The 18,993-nt window shown below is 41.4% G+C and overlaps 1 long non-coding RNA gene across 1 annotated transcript; it reads right to left on the bottom strand.

Annotated features, from left to right (window-relative positions):
* Nucleotides 1-4,875: 4,875 nt before the first annotated feature.
* On the bottom strand, nucleotides 4,876-10,111 carry LOC111948351 (uncharacterized). Its single transcript, XR_013659327.1, has 3 exons — nucleotides 9,962-10,111; nucleotides 9,057-9,880; nucleotides 4,876-5,062 (listed from the first exon to the last, which is right to left on the bottom strand). It is a non-coding gene; the product is annotated as an uncharacterized LOC111948351 (long non-coding RNA).
* Between the last annotated feature and the right edge of the window lie 8,882 nt (nucleotides 10,112-18,993).

The raw sequence follows: 18,993 nt of genomic DNA, 5'->3' as shown, positions 1-18,993 counted from the left end.
CTGAAAACATCAGGCAAAAAAACCACTGTGGCGTCATCAAAACATTATGCGCAAGACAAAGCTCCGGATCTACAACCTAGCTGTACTCTCCATCCTGCTTTATGGTTCGGAGACATGGCCCTTAAATAAGAGCGTAGCCGCAAGAATAGATGGCTTCAACAGCCGGGCTCTCAGGTCCATTGAGAACATCAAGTGTCTCTGACAGAGCCTTAAGAGCCCAAACCTGCCAGCCCCAAGCCACCTGCCTTGCTGCGCAACGCCGCATCAGATGATTCGACCACGTTCTCCGTCTTCCCTCTTACCAGCCGACGTGAGCCATCTTGCAGTTTAACTCAGGGGCTGCAGGCTGGAAACGACCTCATGGCAAACCCCGTACTCGGTGGACAGATGTCATTGCGGGAGATGTTAAACCTTATGAGGTTGCTATGAAGGATGCTGAGCTTCTGGCACAAGACCGGAAAATATGGAAGACCCTTGTTTTTTTGGTCGCTTCTGTGCACCGGGAATGGGCCTCACCCCCCCCCCTGCAAGAGCCTTTATGATATATACATATATATATAATTTTCACAGTGTTTTATACATTTTAGAGTTTAAAAAAACTACCCTGCCTTTTTTTTTTAGAAATAATTTATCTGTTAAAGCAAAGGTTTTTTATTTATAAATAGGCAAAAAAAAAAAAAAAATGATATTCTGATGTGAAATTTATTAGCATTTTTGAATAAACAAAGAAAAAATCAGTAACTATTTTTAGTACTGGTTCGTTTTAACTTATTGCTGACAATCGTAATGGTATGTCTTTTTTGCTAAAGTAATCGTGAATTAGTTAATTTGTGAGTAACACATTAATGGGGTTTTACATTTCCTTGAGATTACTAATATCCTCTTGTTTCTAAAATTGATCTTTTTTTTATTTTCTGCATTTTCAGCCTAATCTATCCAGTGGCCCTGATTCTACTAACAATCGGTGAGGATGTCGAAAATCAACACTTCGTCTGTCTGGATTGTTCTGGTTTTCATTGGGTTTTCCTGCTAACTGGCTAGGTCAATGGTATTGATCATGTAATAGTGACACACAGTTTCCCTCAAAATGTTGAAATGACTGTATCAAGACTCCTGATTAAAAATAGCTGTTAGTGATGACTGTAGAAGTATTGCTCATTTTACCAAATTTTCTGTGGCAGCTGTAATCGTTTTTAAAAAGAAAACATGAAAATGTGCTTACAAAGCAAAAAGAGAGAATTATTGACATTTTAGTGAGATGAACTTACTTGACGAGGAATTGATTGCATTACTGTGCAATGTATCCCATGGGGATGGGTGCATTTGTGCACACACACAGTCAGCAGGATGTAGTCAATGTAGGTTAATGGGTAGAGGAAATAAGGGGCTTCAGCAGTGTGGAGCAGTGTGACCATACATGTACATTTGTGTCTGTGGCGAAGAGCACACGTATGCTTTGGACAGAAGACTAGAGAACTTCTGAGCAACATAATAACATTTTTTTTAGATTTGGGTTTTCCATCCATCCATCCATCCATCCATCCATCCATCCATCCATCCATCCATCCATCCATCCATCCATCCATCCATCCATCCATCTTCTTAACACGATTATCTCTTTTGGGGTTACAGGGTTGCCAGAGAAAGAGTGATTTTAAGAAATAATACTGAAGTTACCAAATTACTTTTTTATGTCTCAACAGATACACAACCTAAGCCCCACATGGAAACAAACAAAAACCAGCACAATTAGAATAAACAACAACAATATTTTGAGCAATGTGAAAGTTTTAGGGGGATCAACAAGTTTTAGTTGTTAACTTATAATAAGTGCAAGGCTGTATTTTGTGGTTGTGTAAAAACATGTCTTAGGAGGCAAATAAAATCACTTAACTGCATTAAAGCTACAGACACAACCGGACAGGACAAAGAATATTGGGAAAAACACATTTTATAATTTGAAAGAGTCATGATGTGCTTTAAAAAAAATGGTTTGATTTGACTTTAAAAATAAGATAAACCAGCCAAACAATTTAATTGTGACAAAGAAGAAAAATGCACAATACAAAGAAAAAAAATTATCAGCAGTATTTGTGGGAGTGCAGAGCACTATTTGGTGTAGCACAAGTTATTTAAGTTATAAACTGACCAATCAGATCCCTCAATAAAAGTAGGTAACCTCACATTGAACGATCGAAGCATTTGATTGACAGATTCCCCCGAGCTTGCTTTCAGTGGAAGAGGAGTGGCGTTTAACATGCTAACTCCTGACTGGAGAGAGTGGTTGCAGTAGAAAACGAAGATTCAGACTGAGAAGGACCAATCATGGCTTACTGAGGACATCTGGTTCCAACATGGCGACGGACATATTGTGGAAAAATGACAACTGAATTGAATTCATGTGGTTGGGCATTTTCAATGGGTGACGTCGCACTCTCTCAGTCCAGTTATAGTATACAGTATTATAAAGTGGTTGAGAATCGATGAAGGGAATTACTTGCAACATTACGCAACAGGTTGCCAGGGTTAATAGAGCTTGGCCATCTTTTTGTGACAAAATAATTTAAAGTAATTCTTAAATTGAAAAAAAAAAATTCATGTTCTTCAATCTTTAATGAACATGCCAAATAAGCATTTTCGAAAGCTTTTTTTAGCTGATTAGAAAAATAAGAAAAGATCAGATAAGATCAACTTCATTGATCCTGTCGTAGGAAAATTCAATTGCTATAGCAGCTCTGGGGGTCAGGCATCAAGGTGCATAAAATATGCAAAATGATTGAAGGCAAAACAAAAACAATGTTAATAAAAAAGCTCTTCAGACTCATAATACACTCTATGCATTTTTAGAGATTTAGAAAAACCCTAGAACTAGAAAAGCAGTAGAGCATTGAATGATTTTGTCTGCGGTACCGTTCCTTCTTACACTGCTGGTATATCAATCTGCTGCCGAAAGAACTTCTCAGCGCCTCCACTCTCTTATGAAGTGGGTGAGAGGTGTTGTCCATAATGGATTTGAATTTCGCCAACATCCTCCTATCACTCAACTTCGCAATAGAGTCCAGTGGAGAGCCCAGGACACAACTGGCCCTAGCTTGGTCAGTCTCTTCCTGTCCCAACTGTGCTGTTTGCTCCCAAGCAGACCAGGGCATGGTGGATTGTGGAGGCTACCACAGAGTCGTAGAAGGTTCTTAGGAAAGTCCTGCTCACTCCAAAGGACCTCAGTCTCCTCAGAAGGTGGAGGCAACTATGGCCCTTCTTGTACAGGGCATCAGTATTTTCAGTCAAGTCTGGTTGGTTGTTCAGGTGAACACCCAGAGACTTGAAGCTGCCCAACACCTCAATGTGTGAACCCTGGATCTGGATACTCACCAGTGTAAAATGTGGTGTCCTTCTCTGGAAGTCAATCACCATCTCCTCCATTCTCCTAATGGTGTTCACACTGGACTGTCGCTACTCGACACTAGAGCATGTATTCACAGTTGGAAAAGGCTTGGTGCAAAATGTTGAAGCGGTGCAAATTTTGCAAATTTTACTCCAGGCTTTTTCTTTCACAGCTCTATGTTGATATATGAAGAACTTGATGTCAAAGGATTCAGTCCAGCCACATACTGCAATTATTAATTTCTCCTCCAATTTTCAAATGGTTGGTATTGACATGTTTTGAAAATGACGCCACCCATACGTGGCTACAAAATCCAAGTCTCTAATTGGTCAAAGTTCAACTGGTTTGACTTTAAATGCGCTTAATGGCTGCAAGTTTGTATGCAGATCCTAAAAAACAGACTTAAAAACCTGCACAAGGACGCATAAAGGCAAGAGTTTTGAATGCTGAAACCCAAAATGTGCATTTATGTGCTTTTACATAGACTTTAGGAAGTGGTCTGAACCTGGTGTGAACGTCGCATCAGACGTTATCTAATCTGGGTACAAACAGCGTGTTCTTACTTTTCCTTTGAGGTTGCTCTTTAAATTAGAAGATCAAGATTTTGGAGGAAAATATTTATACTCTAGACAAGTTGGGAGGCTTTCAAGATCCCACAAGATATGAACTCACATTCACAATTTCTATTCTCATATTATGATGAAGACCAATGTACCTTCTCTGGTCTGAGACCCCGAATAAAACCCATGCATATACAAAATTGTCACTAAGCCTGCATTAAAAACAACAGTGCTAACCATCTGGTGGGTCACGGGAGAGAAAATCTCACATATTTAATGAAAAAATTCACAGTGCCTGAGGCACAGTGGATAAGGCCCCAGTGGGACCAGTTAGTAGAGATGAACTTTCACCAAAAACACCATTGTTATTTATTTAAACTAGTGTGTAATAATCACAACTCTGACAATGGCTGTTTGAAAAATACAGATGGTGAGTGCAGAAATGTCAATGGGAATTTGAAAATAGCTCTTTTTTCACATTTTCCATCGGGCCTCTTTTTACTTGTACTTGCATGGCCCAAGCTATATCTATTGGTATAAGAATAGGGTGAATAATAAACTGATGGAAAACAAACCATGCCACAGTGCATTAAAAATCAACAGAAGTCGGATTTAAAGACAAGACTCCAAATGCATTCTTTACACAACATTAAAAAAAAGATTTAAAATTTTAAGATAAGGGAACACAAATAAATGTTTTTGCATGACAAGTAAAACGTGACCTTTTATTTTGGATACTACATAAAACATCTATCCCTGTGACACACTGACGACCTTTACAAAGTGTATCCCCCCTTTGCCCAACAGTAGCCGGGACAGGCTCTAGCAATCCTGTGACCCCGAAAGGGATATCGTGGGTTTATTGTCATGGTCTCGTGGAATATTCAGACCGACCCAAACGCTGGAACCCAGAAGAACACTTGGAGACGTGAGGTAAGTTAAGGTGGTTTAATTCACAGGAGGTGAGTATAGAACTAGATTCTTGATGCGGCGTGGCGGCTGACTGGAGGTTTGTGGCAGGATGAACCAGAGAGCGTGACTTCGGCTGAGTCCGAGGAGAAGGATGAGGAGCGAGAGCAGAGGACGGCGACCCGAGGTTCCCTTGTGATGAAGACGGTTCCTGAGAGCGGAGCAGAGAGGAACAGTTAGCGAGGCTGAGATCAGACAAGGTACAAAGCATGAGCTGGCCAGACATAAGCACCGTGGGAGTAACAACGAACTGGCACCGAAGAAAGGTCCTGGATCTCCTTAAGAAGGCGGGGAAGATGATGAGGTAAGTGGAACCAGCTGGTCGCATCCAAGGCAGAGCAGGAAGGGGGGGAGGAGGCAGGTAGCTGACCGAGGCACCATGTCAGTACCCCCCCCTCAACGACCGCCTCCAGGCGGTCCAGGACGACGGTCCGGGTGGGCACGGAAGAAGTCGTCGATCAGGGAACGGTCCAGAATCATAGAGCGGGAGATCCAAGAGCGCTCTACCGGACCGTACCCCAACCAGTACACGAGAAACTGGAAGCACCTACCACGGCGCCGGACGTCCAGCACACGACTGACCGTAAAGGCAGGTGCACCGTCAATGACCCGGGCGGGCGGAGGGGAAGAGGACGGCGGGCACAAAGGGCTATCGCTGACAGGTTTGATCTGGGAAACGTGGAACGAGGGGTGAACTTTCAGAGCAGCAGGCAGGCGCAGGCGGACACAGGAGGGATTGATGATGCGATCACGTAAGGGCCGATGTATCTGGGAGCCAGCTTACGTGATGACGCCTGAATGGGGATGTTGCGAGACGATAGCCAAACCTTCTGCCCAGGACGGTAATCGGGACTCACCACCCTGTGACGATTAGCGATCTGGCAGTTGCTCTCCCTGGTGCGCAGGAGAGCAGCCCTGGCCTGACGCCAAATGTCCTGGCACCGTTGAAGATGGAGCTGAACCGAGGGCACTGCCAGATCGAATTCCTGAGAAGGAAACAGAGGTGGTGAGTACCCCAATGAGGCTTTGGAGGGAGATAAGCCAGTAGCGGAAGAGGGGTGAATGTTGTGGGCGTACTCAACCCAGATGAGAAACTTGGACCAGTCCGACTCGTTCTGAGCTGCCAAGCACCTGAGAGCCGCCTCCAGCTCTTGGTTAACCCTTTCAGCTTGCCCATTGGACTGGGGATGGTAACCTGAGCTGAGACTGACCGTGGCCCCGAGGGCAGAACAGAACGATTTCCACACTTGGGACGTGAATTGGGGTCCACGGTCAGACACGATGTCACAGGGAATTCCATGGTAGCGAAATACGTGATGGATCAGGATCTCTGTGGCGGAGGGAAGCTGGGCCAAGGGAACAAAATGAACGGCTTTGGAAAAACGATCAATGATCGTCAGAATAACAGTGTGCCCTTGGGAAGGAGGCAACCCAGTAACGAAATCCAGAGCGATGTGCGACCAAGGCCGACTGGGTATCGGCAGAGGCTGCAGTAGACCCGAGGGGGGTGAATTAGAGTTCTTAGAGCGGGCACAGATGGTACAAGCTGCCACGTACTCACGAACGTCTTTTTCCAGGGAGGGCCAGAAAAACCTTCGACGAAGCAAATTGATAGTCCGGTGAACCCCTCCATGACAGGCGATCCGGGAAGCATGCCCCCAAGTGAGCACCTCGGACCTGAGAGAGTCAGGCACATACAAAGTTCCAGGCGGACAGGTAACGTGATTAGGTATCTCACCCTGGGCTTGCTGGATCTTGTTCTCAATCTCCCAGGTGAGAGTACCTATAAAACAGGATTTAGGGAGGATAGCAGAGTCAGAGGGGGACTCAGAGATGGTGTATTTCCTGGACAAGGCGTCTGGCTTGATGTTGCGGCTGCCTGGACGGTAGGTGATATTGAAATTAAACCGGTCAAAGAACAGGCACCAGCGGGCCTGACGTGAATTCAGTCTTTTTGCACTGCGTAGATATGCAAGATTCTTATGGTCTGTCCATACAATAAAGGGAAGCTCTGCCCCCTCCAGCCAGTGGCGCCACTCATCCAAAGCCAATTTGATGGCCAGAAGTTCTCGGTTGCCCACATCATAATTCCGCTCCGCAGGACTCAGTTTGCGGGAAAAATAAGCGCAGGGCTTTAACTTGCCGGAGGATTCTTCACGCTGAGACAGAACGGCGCCAACCCCAGAATCGGAGGCATCCACTTCTACAATGAACTGTTTCGTGATATCCGGTTGAATGAGGATGGGAGCTGTGACAAAAAGTTCTTTGAGTTTTCTGAACGCCATATCGGCAGCTGGGGTCCAGACATAGGGTTGTTTAATAGATGTAAGCTGCGTGAGGGGTGCTGCTATGCTGCTGTAGTTACGGATAAACCGCCTGTAAAAGTTTGCGAAACCCAGAAATTGTTGTAGCTTCTTACGGGTCTGTGGAGTTTCCCATTGAGTAACTGCTTCAATTTTGGCTGGATCTGGTCGTATGTTGCCAGCTTCAATGATATACCCCAGAAAAGGAACGGAGGAGGTATGAAATTCGCATTTCTCAGCTTTTACGAATAGTTGGTTTTCTAAGAGACGTTCTAGGACGAGACGAACGTGATGCTCATGTTGAGTTAGGTTAGAAGAATAAATCAAGATATCATCAAGATAAACAAAAGCGAACCTATTAAGGAAGTCGCGAAGGACATCATTAACAAGCCGTTGAAAAACAGCGGGAGCATTAGTGAGGCCGAACGGCATGACCAAATATTCATAGTGGCCCAGGGGTGTGTTGAAAGCCGTTTTCCATTCATCTCCCTCACGAATGCGAACCAAATGATAAGCGTTTCTCAGGTCTAACTTAGAGAAGATGGTAGCCTGCTGGACAGAGTCAAAAACCGAATCAATTAATGGGAGAGAATATTTATCCTTAACCGTAATCTGGTTCAACTCACGATAGTCGATGCAGGGCCTCAGGGTTTTGTCTTTTTTCTCCACAAAAAAGAAACCTGCACCGATCGGAGAAGTGGAGGGACGGATGTGACCAAGAGACAAAGCCTCCTGAATGTATTTTTCCATAGCGCTTTTCTCGGGTCCGGATAAATTGAATAATTTGCCCTTAGGAAGAGGAGCGCAGTTCAGAAGTTCAATGGCGCAATCATACGGCCTATGGGGGGGTAAAGCACTGGCTTTAAATTTACAAAACACAGCTTTAAGGTCGTGGTAGCACGAGGGCACCTTGGACAGGTCGATTTCTTTAGCTGAAGTGGGAGTAGGGGCAATAGCAGACGGAATAGCAGAGTGAAGGCAATTTGCCATGCAATAAGTACTCCAGTTGGCGATGCGGGGAGCAGTCCAGTCAATTTGAGGGTTGTGAATTTGAAGCCAGGAAAATCCCATAATTATGGGAGTCTGAGAGCAACGAGTGACAAAAAACTGGTGGTATTCTCTGTGATTACCGGAAGTAAGAATGAGGACCGGTTTAGTACGTGATGTGATACGGGTAAGTTGTTTACCACCTAACCCAGCGACATTAATGGGGGAATCGAGGGGTTCTACAGGTAACGAGAGATGTTTAACCAGATCTAAGTCGATGAGACTATGTTCGGCGCCAGAATCTATAAGTGCATTCAAATCGTGGACTTGATTTTGATGAGCTACTTTGACAGGTACAAACAAGAACTTGGTTTTCTTGACATGAATAACGTTATCCCCCCGTGGCCTGTCATCTAACGGGGGGGTTCTGGAGTTTAAACGTTGTCTGCACTGGGAAACAAGATGACCGGGATGACCACAATAAAAGCATAACCCTTCTTCACGCCGTTTCTGTCGTTCTTCAGCAGTGAGTTTAGAATGACCCACTTGCATAGGTTCGTCTGGTGCGGTAGCTGATGGCTCGTGAGCAGGTAGCGCGACCACATGGTTGGATGAAACAGGGTTTTGAAAAAGGCCCGGAGGTCTAATGCTCCGTTCAGCGTGACGTTCTCGTACCCGGATATCAGATCTGAGGGCTGCGGAGACAAGCTCTTCAAAGTTGTTAGCCTCTGGTTGTGAACATAAATGATCCTTAATTTTTTCACTCAGGGATTGGTAGAAAATCCCTTTTAGAGCAGGATCTGGCCAGCCAGCCTCTACAGCTAATATACGGAAGTCAATAAGATGTTCACTTACCGAACGGTTGCCTTGTTTTAGATTGAGCAACCGTCGGGTGGCTTCCTCCTGCTTACGAGGCTGGTCAAATACTAGACGGAACTCTTCTATGAACCGGTCGAAGGGAAGATGAGAGATTGGATGAGCAGCCAAAAAAGCTTGGGCCCACTGGAGTGCTTTGTTTCTGAGAGAATTCACAATTAAAGCAATTCTGCTTTGATCCGTTTGGTAGTGTCTGGGCGCCTGCTGGAATATGAGCTGGCATTGTAGGAGAAACCCTCCGCAGGCCGTGACGTCACCGCTGAATGGTTCCGGTTGAAGGCGGAAGTTTTCGGGAGTGACGGCGGAGGCGGAAGTGAAACTGTTGCCGGAAGCGGGAGCTTGAGTTGTGACTGAGACAGTAGATGCCTGTCCTGTTAGTTCCGTGAGTGTATGGGTAATACAATCGAGACGGCGAAAAAGATCTTGCTGAGCCGCGGACATTTGAGCGAGAGCGTCCGCTTGGCGGCTCAGAAGATTACCTTGGAGGGTAACGTCGTGGCGAAGTCCTTCCGAGTCAGCTGGGTCGGGAATTTGGCCAGTTCGTTCTGTCATGGTCTCGTGGAATATTCAGACCGACCCAAACGCTGGAACCCAGAAGAACACTTGGAGACGTGAGGTAAGTTAAGGTGGTTTAATTCACAGGAGGTGAGTATAGAACTAGATTCTTGATGCGGCGTGGCGGCTGACTGGAGGTTTGTGGCAGGATGAACCAGAGAGCGTGACTTCGGCTGAGTCCGAGGAGAAGGATGAGGAGCGAGAGCAGAGGACGGCGACCCGAGGTTCCCTTGTGATGAAGACGGTTCCTGAGAGCGGAGCAGAGAGGAACAGTTAGCGAAGCTGAGATCAGACAAGGTACAAAGCATGAGCTGGCCAGACATAAGCACCGTGGGAGTAACAACGAACTGGCACCGAAGAAAGGTCCTGGATCTCCTTAAGAAGGCGGGGAAGATGATGAGGTAAGTGGAACCAGCTGGTCGCATCCAAGGCAGAGCAGGAAGGGGGGGAGGAGGCAGGTAGCTGACCGAGGCACCATGTCATTTATAACATGAATGGCTGGATGGATAAAACAGCTAATAGAAAGAATAAAAAGCAATGCTATAGAATTTATTTAAGGTGAAAGTTTAGGGGAAAATAGGGCCAAGCAGACACAAAGACGACATAGATATGTGTGTGTTTGTGGGGAAAAGAGACAAAAAGTATGAAGCAGATTAAAAGGATATAGGAAAGCAGGGCGTGCCTGTGGGATTGAGAGGCAATCGATAACAATAGATGCCACAATGTGGCAGAGGAAACGCTTTTGTGTTATATAACTCCAAGATAGCAGCTCAGGTTTTTAGAATCTAACACACTGCCATCTTTTTTTTTTTTACTTGGCTGGGGTCTGCAATTTCAAATCACATGCAATTTTCTCCTGTGAAAAGAACTGCATGAGAAGAAACATAAGACTGGAACTCTGTAGCTTTATTTGAAAGTGCTTTTTAAAACTCTCAGGAACCTGTAAAAAAAAACAAGTATAAAACAAAACAATAATACAAAATATCCAAAGCAACAGTTTGACAGATAAAATACCAGTGAGGAGGATAACCTATCTAGAACAGATGAGTTTAAATCACAGGTTTAAAAGTAGTTTGATGGTAATTTTATTGACGCTTGGGATAAAAGTCAAAAGTTTTGCCACAAAGTAGCTAATTGGTTTGCCCCCCATTGTGTGCTGAGGTACAGAGTTCACAGTGAGGTGAATGGAGCTAAAGAATCAGAGGGTATGCGAGGGAGTAGAAATGAGGAGGAGATTTGAAAGATATGGAGGGGTGAGGTCAGTAATAGCTTTGAAAGTGAGGAGTAGGATTTTTATATTCTGTTAAAACAGGAACCATTAGAGTTGATGTAGAACAAGGGTGATCTGGTGAAATAATGGTATCTAATTCTGAGAAAGAATTCTGGATCAGTTGAAGTTTCTGGAAGGATTTATGGGGAGGACCAAAGAGGGGGGAATTACAATATTCATGAGGGGAAGTAAGAAGTAAGAACTCTGGAAAAGGACAAATACCGTAAGGGAAGTGAGGGATCTGTGGAGGTTGATATAATGAAGGTGAAAATAGGCTGTCCAAGGGATTTTATTGATGTGAGAATGGAATGACAATGAACTGTCGAGGATGACATCTAGACCATTTTCCTGAGGGGAAAGGGTACTAAAGAACCATTGATATTTTAGCAAAAAAACATTAGTCTTAGAGTGACCAGTTTCAAGCGTATGAGCTCAGTTTTTCCACTTTTTAATTTTAAGAAGTTTAAACTGAACTTTAACTTTTTTTGTATTGAAAGCTGATAGCTGAGGAAAGATGACAGAAATGTTGAATTAGGTCTGCCAGACAAATAGAGCTAGGTGTCATCTGCAAAAATGTGAAACTGAGCGTTTATTCTGTAGAACATCTTTGAAGAAGTGCATGGGCAACTGAGCAGGGATATCAAGAGTTGGTTAGAGATTGTCTATAGGCTGAAAGTCACCATTATTGGATCAGCAGTGGTGCAGAAGTAGAGTTGTCGACCTCTGATTAGAAGATTGCAGGTTTGGTTCCTGTTCTGCGTCTTAGGGCAAGACACTGTACCCCATATTGCTCCTGGTGGTTAGTTTGGTGCAAGGGTTAGGCAGTGGAGCCGCCATCAGTGTGTGAATATACATGTATGTGTGCATGAGTAAATGGAAGTGTGACTGCAAATCACACTAGGCTTTCAAAGAAGGTAATAAAGTGCTATATAATATTTCTCCATTTACCAATTACCATTGGAAGACAGAACATTAACATCATCAATGTCCTTAATATTTCACAATGAAATAAGATAAAGAAGTGGTTGAAGACAGATGAAGGGAAAGGCTTAAGAAAATAAGGAAATGGTCAGTGACATGGAGGACACCAGATTCAGACAGGTTCAAGTGGCCTTTGGTGTGTGTGATCAACAAATGAACAGTGTAGGGGGTAATTAGGCTGCTGGGGAGTTCTAGTGAGTTTTAGACCACTGTAGATGGATTTCTTGCTTAAATTTGTCATTGTGAAAGTTCTTCTGAGATCTTTTGTGGATGTACAGTATCTCCAGTGAGGAGGCGACAGAGGTTAAGATGGATGTGGAGCCAAAGTGCATGAGGCCCCATGTTAGTAATAGCAGATCCAGTTTAACACAGCAGCTGTGTATTCTAGCCAGGCTGCTAAGAGTCTTGGAAAAATGACCAGTATAGTCCAAAAGACTTCAGACCAGGTACAGATCATTGGTGAATCAGATGATGAGTTATTAGTCATGTTACATTTGCAACAATTGGAGGAAGATAGCCACTCAGTACGCTAGGGTTGAAATAAAATTCATGAATATTGATAAACTGTTCTTATGTGCTGCTGATTTTTTGTGGTATTTCTTTAAATTCCAGTTCCTTTGTTTTTGTCCAAGCAAAAAGTGTTCTCTATACATTTAATTTCTGTGTTTTTGTTCCTTTCTTTTACTTCTTGATTTTAACCTCGTCTTAAAGTATGAAAGACACAAATTTTCATGCGTATGGACCACTAGCTAAGTTGCCACACATGATAGAATAACCATGTTGCACGTCTGTCCATCCTTATTTTTTCATTGACAAAGTCATGAACAACAAAACATCTATGAATTAACTCATGGAATTAGATCTGTGCCCTCTAGTGTTTATACAATGCATACTATCTAAACAACAACTATTCAAACATTCAATGTGTTTCCAAAACAAATTTACAAATTTTATAGATGCTACTGGAATAGAAAACATTTAATAGAAATTGAAACAAAAAACATCTACTATACTGTATATCTATGATCTACCTGTTTTAGAATATATCTAAAACATTTCAAAAATAGGAGCTACAAAAACTAAACTAATGGAGGCCTTTCAGTGTAGAATGAAACTGACCAATCTCAAACGATAGAAAACAGAGTTTCCTACACAGTCCCCAAGAATCAGCGCAATCACCTTTGACTATAATTTATTTGGCCACTCGTGTGCATAAGGTCATTCGTTCAGTAATTACAAGAAGTTAAGCAAGTTATAAGCAAGAGTTAGGGTTTGAATGTCAACTGACAGGCAACAGCTTTTCTATCGGTGTTGTGAAGCCTTTAAATACACCAGACCACTGAAGCTCCAATCTGACTGCCAATCTTTTTTGCTTTTGCTCATACAAGATATTCCAGTTAGGTATTGAGGTAAATCTAATCGGGCCTCAGACTTGGAAATTATTATTTTTTTTTCTTTCATGAACCTAACCAGACTTCTTCAATGCAAAACATTTGCAATGTATTAACTGTTAAAGTTGCATGTATTTTGGAATCATTAGGCTTGCTTCTCATATATTGCATGATTAAGTTCTGAGTCCTCATATTCTTTTTTTCATTTAAAGTATACTTTCTGTATGTCTTGAATTTGGAGATAAAATGTGTGAAATGAGAGCAGAAGGATTTGGAGCAGCATGCAGAGGGGTGCAGCCAAAATAAAGAGAGAATATGAGCAGCGCTGCCTGCCAGCCTCACTGAGCTGCTAAGCAGGGCTTAACGATGCCCAAGGGGTTGTGTGTGTGTGTGCGTGCATGTCAGTGGCAACATGTTCAAATGCGCAAATGTATGATGGTGTGCTTTTCTTTCTCTTTTAAGCCCAAAATACAAGCTTTATATTTCGGGGGGTCAAAGAGAGGCCATAGAATTTGAAATGCAGAGCCTAATTTCAGGGTTGTGAACTTGTTTAGCAGTGACTTTAGTAGTTTTGTTGTTTCATGACCAAAGAAAGAGTAATAACCCGAGCTTCATTATAAATTTGGGAGTTTGTGGTTCTGTTGGATCCAGCACTGGTGTTTTTAAGCTAGCTCACAGCAAGAAGGCCCGTGGTTCAAATCCCCGTTGGGTGACCTAAAACAGAATTTCAATAGGGGACCTTACTGTGTGGAGTTTGCATGGGTTTTCTGTGGGGACTCTGGCTTCCTTCCACCATCCAAAAACATGCTTCATAGGTTAATTGGTCACTCTAAATTGTCCCTAGGTGTGAATGTGAGAGTGCATTGGTCTGGGATTGTGGCCCTGCAACAGACTGGCGACCTGTACACACAAGTGGCCGGGATAGGCTCCAGCAACCCTGTGACCCCGAAAGGGATGAAACGGATCAGAAGAAAAATTAATTGTTGAACCCCTAGTTGCTGAATGTGAGTAGTAATGCTTATTTGTTCAAGGATCCAGCACCAAAAGGTACTGGGTTCCCCTAACATAAGTTCTGAAGCAACCGCCTCAATATACACACAGGAATGGGCATGCAGACGGTACTGTAGGATTGAGTATTGTGCCAAAAGGGCTTTTGATGTGCAAAAGGGCTTTAGAATTAACCACTGACCTCTTCTTGTTAAGGAAGATGGCTGCATGAAAACTCAATGGTTGCTTGTGGCACTGTGGTAATTGTCCCACATGTGTGTTGTATGTCCTCAAATGACCTTTTTTGACCTTGTTTTCATGTTCCATCCCTCTGCCAGGCCAGACAAAAATCAAAGTAGGTTGCACAATCCCCAAAGTGAGAAAATGGGTTTGCCAAACTATTTTCTTGTAAGAAATAATGCATTGTGGATGAGTTTAAGACTGCAGCATAGATCGTGTGTGAAGATTGATACTTCATGTCTCATTATCAGTCTCTTTAGTGCTTCTTCTATGTTTTACATATTTTAAACTTTTATGCACTAAAGGGTGCATTTAATTTCACAAAATGTTGCCTCTAGGTTCCCAATGTTAAGTTGTGAAAGCACTGTCTTGTTTAGAAGCGTCCCTTTCAAGTCTGTTTGGATAAAGACAGTTTTGATTGAACAAGCCTTTGAGTAATGATGGCAAATTTGAGAGAGATGGAGGAATTAGCAGACTCCTTCATGCATGAGTCCTTTTGTCATTCAGCTACAGACTCATTTATGGGCCAGCTGTCTGCCATGTCCAGAGGAGGTGGGAGCATGCCGTTGGCTAGTAATGACTTTATGGATCCTCACAAAAAGCAGAAATTGTTCTTGTCATCAAAACCATTCTTATTTTTAACGAGCATATCTGAGTTGCTCCAGAAGTGTGAGAGGTGCTGTTGTGTAAAAGCATCAGGCATGCTAGACATGAACATTGGATAATGTGTCTACATATAAACTACAGCATGACCAAGTATACTTTAATCACAACGGTACAGTGTTCCCTTCAAAATATTCCAGTTTACCTTTCACTGTCTTGCTGTTACAAGGATTTTTTCAGAACAATTTTGCTGACTTTTTTATGGTGCATTCCATTCTGCGTCCTGATTGTAGACAAGTGTAAATCAATCTCCTCCATTTGAAAGCGTTTTATTTTGCTAAATTTACATAAATCTTTGATCGGAGCAGATCTTTGTTTTCAGTCAATAATACTGAAATATTTATTTAATATATAACACTGAAATACTACAAAGGTTTAAATTTTGAGTTTGAACAAGAGAGAAAAGTGTTAAAATGTCATTGTTTGTCTGAGAAAAGTGTATTTAAAGCATACAATAAAGGGTTTTTAAAAACTTAATAAATAAATATTAACTATAAAATTTGTGGGTTTCACCCACTGCTGATTATTTTAGAAATTTAACACTGTATTCTAATCCAAAGAAGACCCAACAAATATACTTTTTTTATCACACTGGGCAAAATTAATTCATAATTAAGATACAACATGTACAGTACAATGACTTGATTTTATTCAGAATATTCTAGCATGTGAAACAATAGCATTTAAAAAATCTTCTTGAAGGGGAATGGAAATAATGCATGCCTATTTTTGAAATTTTTCTATATATACATTAATGAAAAGCTAATGTTTTTCGCTCCACTTCTAGGACAGTAATACACTAAAAAAAAAAAAAAAAAAGAAGAAAAATAAAGAAAAAAAACATTTCAAATTTGTTGTCAAACAAAGCAAAAACATTTTTTCCTGGCTGCTGGAACATTATCTGTTGCTGGAGAGTATTGTGCTGTGTAATGATAGTATCAAAGTGACTTTTTGGTCTTAAAGACTTTTGCTTTCAACATTTCGGAATGTGGTTGTAGACATTTTACTATTCATCAAGAAGTCTTTTTGGAAGGTCAAACACTGTTACATGAGAAGGTCGAATCTCACGCCATCGTCTCTGTAAAACATGTTCGGCCAGGTTGAGGTCAGGACATTCAAGTTCCTCCACGCCAAACTCACTCAGCTGTATCTTTTTGCAATGAAGAAGTCATGTTGGAACAGGAAGAAGGCACAAAGTCAGGAGCTTGTTTGTATACTAAAGCGGTTGTTTTTTTCACTGAACTAAGAAGCTACGCCCATATCCTGAAAAACAATCTTACCTCCACACGTGGCACAAGACCAGTTAGCTCTCTTCTTCTGACATGTCCAACAGATTGCCAGATGGAGGAGCATGATTCCTCCATCCAGAAATATCGTCTTCCCTGCTCAATGCTCCAATGATTAAAGCTTTACATCACTGCATCCCATTTAGCATCTTAATAGCAGTAAGTGTCGATTAGGGGTGTATGGATTAATCGATAAATTGATTTATCCTACCAAATTTATCTGTCTGAATCTACCTGTTAATTGAATCAATCACAGAAAATACCATTTGGATTGAGACAGGTTTATTTTACTCCAACGTATAAAACGACCAAGTGCATCACAGCAGAAAGCAGCAAAAAATAATCAAGCAATCATTCCAGTCCAATCAGTTGAAACATTTTTAATTTTGCAAAGACATGTGACCAGAAAGTGTGGTAGAATGTTTAATCATGTTCCATTAGTATAGTTTTAATGTGGAAAAACAACAATGGGCTGAATTTTATGAAGCTAAAAAGAGAATGAATTTGACATTAATTCTTGTTGACCTGTTTGTTTGTTCACGTATTTAATTTACACTTTACTATCTTGCAAGAAATACAAAGAATCTGAAAAACTTCTGAGTCACCCTTGTTGATGTTTTGGCTAAAGATGTCCTGGATCCATTTTAGGTCAGTGAATCGGATTGTTCAGAATAAACAAATATCAACTATGAATCGGATCAGCGACCAGAAATTATGATTTGAATAGAAACAAAGTTCAAATGAATTGTTACAAGTCTAATGCATTTGAGAATAAATGTTGACTATGTTGAAATGTTGAAATAATAATGTAGAGGGGGCTTTGTAAAAAAAAAAATTGAATTTATTTTTGTACTAAAGAACTTGATAGATGCAGAAATTGCAACTCCTTTGTCATTTTATTCTTCTCCACTACTAATTTCAACTTGTACATCTTCATCCTTACTTGCAATCTTCCTCCAGAACAATCTTCCCTTCATTCCTCTTTTTTCAATAATTTTTTACATATAAATTGATTTTTCTGCTGCCTCTTTCACTTCTACCATTACATTAGGCTTCATGCAGAACTTTTAATTACAGAAAACTAGGAAGCAGTTATTGTTTTTCGTTCCCGTTGAAAACGAACATACCTCCAAATTCCATAAAAATATGCCTACTTGACTGAATCAATTGACTGACCCCGAGCAACAAATCAAACCTACATACTGTATGTATACATATGTATATGCTATTATAAAGATAACATATTAAAAATAAATACTAAAAATAAAAAAACAGCCATTTTACAATTCAGATTTCAACTACAATATAAAATAAAATGTCTTTATTTTTTATAAAATTTGTGTTTTTTCTTTTAAACCAAATTTGAATTGATCCAACACAAAATATTAAAATGTGTAAAACTGTCTTAAAAAATGTAAAAGGTTGGTTCCAATTGCAGCAGGTTAATTAGCTCAGCTAAAAGTCCACTAGGCCAAATCAGGGTCAGTCAGGCAGGGGTTACTCACATGCATGGGAGCATCAGTGAAGAAACAGAAGTAGTTAGGATCCAGGCGAGATTCGGGGCAGGCAAATGGAGTCAGAGGCAAAACACTAAAACCAGAGAAATTACAGGATAAAGTGGTTCACAGTTTAGCGGCAGCCTGCAGTTGCTTTTGAGTAAGTGTTAAAGCAGTAAAGAGTTGCCACACAGCTGATCTTCCAGCCGGTACTGCGTACTTCCACCACATCTCATCCCAGTACCAGTACAAGACCGTACTGGTGTACATTGAGCCTTGCCCATACACTCATAAAATACTTTTAAAATAAAAAATAAAAAAAAATCAATCAAATCAATGTTGTAAAATGGATTGAGGCAAAGTACGTTTATTTTTACTATGACGTAAAAATGACCAAGTGCATTACAGCGGACACCACACGTGATAACAGGAAAACGTGATCAAGCCATCATTACAGTCTAATACGTGGAAACACTTTGAATTTTGCAAAGGGATGTGACCATACACATGTTTTAATAACGTTCCATATGCATAATTTCAAAATTATTTGCTATTAATTCTTGTTTACTTTCTTTGTACATATATGTAATTCACAGTTGATTATCTTGCAAGAAAGGAATCTGGAAAACCTCCCCTGCGCTGTTCAGTAACCAGGTGTTTATCTCTGAGTCACACTGGTGGAATTTTTCATTAAAGATGTTGTGGATTGATTTTAGGTCAACAAATTGGATCCAATCGTTCAAAATGAACCAATATCAACTATGAATCGTATCCTCAACCACTGATAATGATAGGAATACCAGAGTTGCTAAAATGAATCGTCACACCCCTAACTGGCAACTTTAGTGACACCCCTCTATCAGTTTGTGTGGTTCCCACAGTTTCTGTTGTTCCCAATCACTTTTATTTCATTATTATTTTTAAATACACCAGAGAGTTAACAGGCAATCAATTTAAGATGTGGATATTTATAACTGAGATTTTTCCTGTACAGGTGGCATTCTATCACTGTACTGTACTGGAATTCATTAACCTTTTGAGAGCCGC

This window comes from Oryzias latipes, chromosome 12, assembly GCF_053564925.1.
Source record: "Oryzias latipes strain Hd-rR chromosome 12, Olatipes_Hd-rR_3.1".
Lineage (NCBI taxonomy): Eukaryota > Metazoa > Chordata > Actinopteri > Beloniformes > Adrianichthyidae > Oryzias > Oryzias latipes.
The sequence above is the reverse complement of the archived record's forward strand: the minus strand, read 5'-3'. Positions and strand labels throughout refer to the sequence as shown.